This window comes from Prunus avium, unplaced genomic scaffold, assembly GCF_965620075.1.
Source record: "Prunus avium unplaced genomic scaffold, drPruAviu1.hap1.1 HAP1_SCAFFOLD_214, whole genome shotgun sequence".
Lineage (NCBI taxonomy): Eukaryota > Viridiplantae > Streptophyta > Magnoliopsida > Rosales > Rosaceae > Prunus > Prunus avium.
In genome coordinates this window covers 15001-17500 of record NW_028276962.1, presented here as the reverse complement: position 1 = coordinate 17500, position 2500 = coordinate 15001, and positions in this window count along the sequence as shown.

Sequence of the window (2500 nt, the reverse complement as noted above, 5' to 3'; positions counted from 1 at the left end):
CATAAGAGCGTCACTTTCAACGTCCCCGGTATTGGATTGAGTTTCTAAAAACAACCGTGCACACCGAGGTTAAACTTTACCGGCTCCACTCCGACTCGCCGCTCGCCCACAATTTGTTTGCAACGAAACATTTGTTTTTAATTTTGTTGGTTTGAAATTGTTTTGAAAAGGTTCTTTAAATCTAGTGGGTTTGCAACTCATAAGAGCGTCACTTTCAACGTCCCCGGCATTGGATTGAGTTTCTAAAAACAACCGTGCACACCGAGGTTAAACTTTACCGGCTCCACTCCGACTCGCCGCTCGCCCACTAGTCCGAAGGCAACAAAACATTTGTTTTTCATTTTGATGAAAATTTCTGTTTTTAAATCTTGTTGGTTTGAAATTGTTTTGAAAAGGTTCTTTAAATCTTGCGGGTTTGCAACTCATAAGAGCGTCACTTTCAACGTCCCCGGCATTGGATTGAGTTTCTAAAAACAACCGTGCACACCGAGGTTAAACTTTACCGGCTCCACTCCGACTCGCCGCTCGCCCACAAATCCGAAGGCAACAAAACATTTGTTTTTAATTTTGATGAAATTTTTTGAAAACATTGGCTTGGCAAGCCCCAATCCGCGACTATCCACCCACCGCCACCCCACACGGGTGGTTGTTGTTGCGAAATGAGGTTGTGGTCGACATGCCCGTGCATTTGAGAAGGAGTTCCTAGCACTCCATGCTCTCCCATGCCAAAAAATAGCCTAGACAACCCCATTTCGCAACTTTCCACGCCTTTTTTTTCCTCCCTCACCCATGGCGGCGGCGTGGTGGCGGCGGCCGGATTCCGGCCACCACCGCCATGGGTGGCAGCCCCCCGACCCCGACACCAAACCCATAATACCGAGGCAACATATCGAGGCAACATGACATGGGTGTGGCGTGGGGGAAGGGGGCTGCAGCTAGGAAGGCATGGGCTGCCATGCATATGCAGGCAACACACACCCCCCTATATAGCATTTTATGCATTTAGCCCTTTGACAGGAAGAGACATCACCTATGCGCGAGGAGTCATAATGGGCTCTAAATAATTCAATACAAGGTATTTGGACGTGATTTTTTGCAGGGATACTAAGAAACATGCAATCTATGATGGGAAAAAGTTTCATAAATTTTTGAAGTCGGGAAGTATTTTTTATTAGTTTTAGAAGTCGTAAAATTGAAAAAATCATTAAAACAAATCCGGGAGGAATTTTTTAGTTTTGTAAGTTGGAGAAGGTCCTAAAAATCATAGACTACTTATGGGGAGCTTATTGTGCGAGGAAATTTCAATAAAAACGGGGTTTGACAAGATTTGAAAAATTCTGTCGACATTTGAAAAAACCTGGAACCATGCTGCCGGCATGCTGCGCACATGCTGCGCGCATGCTGCGCGCAGACTGCGCGCATGCCATGGCAGGACAAGTTTTGCTAGCCTCACTGTCTACAGATGCGCAAGCTGCGCGCACGCTGCGCACAGGCTGCGCGCATGCTGCGCACAGACTGCGCGCACGCTGCGCGCATGCCATGGCAGGACAAGTTTCGCTAGCCTCACTGTCGACAGATGCGCAAGCTGCGCGCAAGCTCCGCGCACGCTGCGCACAGCCTGTGCGCATGTTGTGCGCATGCTGCGCGCAGGCTGCGCGCAGGCGCCGCGCATGCCATGGCAGGACAAGTTTCGCTAGCCTCACTGTCGACAGATGCGCAAGCTGCGTGCACGCTGCGCACAGGCTGCGCACAGCGCATGCCATGGCAGGACAAGTTCGCTAGCCTCACTGTCGACAGATGCGCAAGCTGCGCGCACAGGCTGCGCGCACGCCATGGCAGGACAAGTTTCGCTAGCCTCACTGTCGACAGAATCAGCACGCTGCGCGCAAGCTGCGCGCACGCTGCCGGCATGGTGCGCGCACGCTGCCGGCATGGTGCGCGCACGCTGCCGGCATGGTGCGCGCACGCTGCCGGCATGCTGTGCGCACGCTGCGCGCGCGCATGGCAGGACAAGTTTCGAAAATTTCTGTCGACAGTCTCAGCAGCGCGCACGCTGCCGACATGCTGTGCGCACGCTGCGCACAGGCTGCCGGCATGCTGCGCGCAGCCCATGGCAGGACAAGGTCCGAAAAATTCTGTCGACATTTTTACGCCGTGGTAGGCTTCCGCTTCGCGTCACTTTGTCGACATTCAAGCCTACCATTTGTATTGAATTTTTCAAACCTTGTCAAACCCCATTATTCAAATGTCGAAAAATTTTGTCGACATTTTTACGCCATGATAGGCTTCCGCTTCGCGTCACTTTGTCGGAATGCATCGCATGGCGAGGCAAGGCCACGGCATGCCAAGGCGAAGGCAACGCATGGCTTGAATGGCTTGGTCAAGGCCACATCATGGGCACGGCATGCCAAGGCAAGGCGAGGCAAGCCATCCTTAGCCTCGCCTACACTCACTTTCTCGGAATGCATTGGATGATGAGCAATTCCAAGGTAAGGCAACG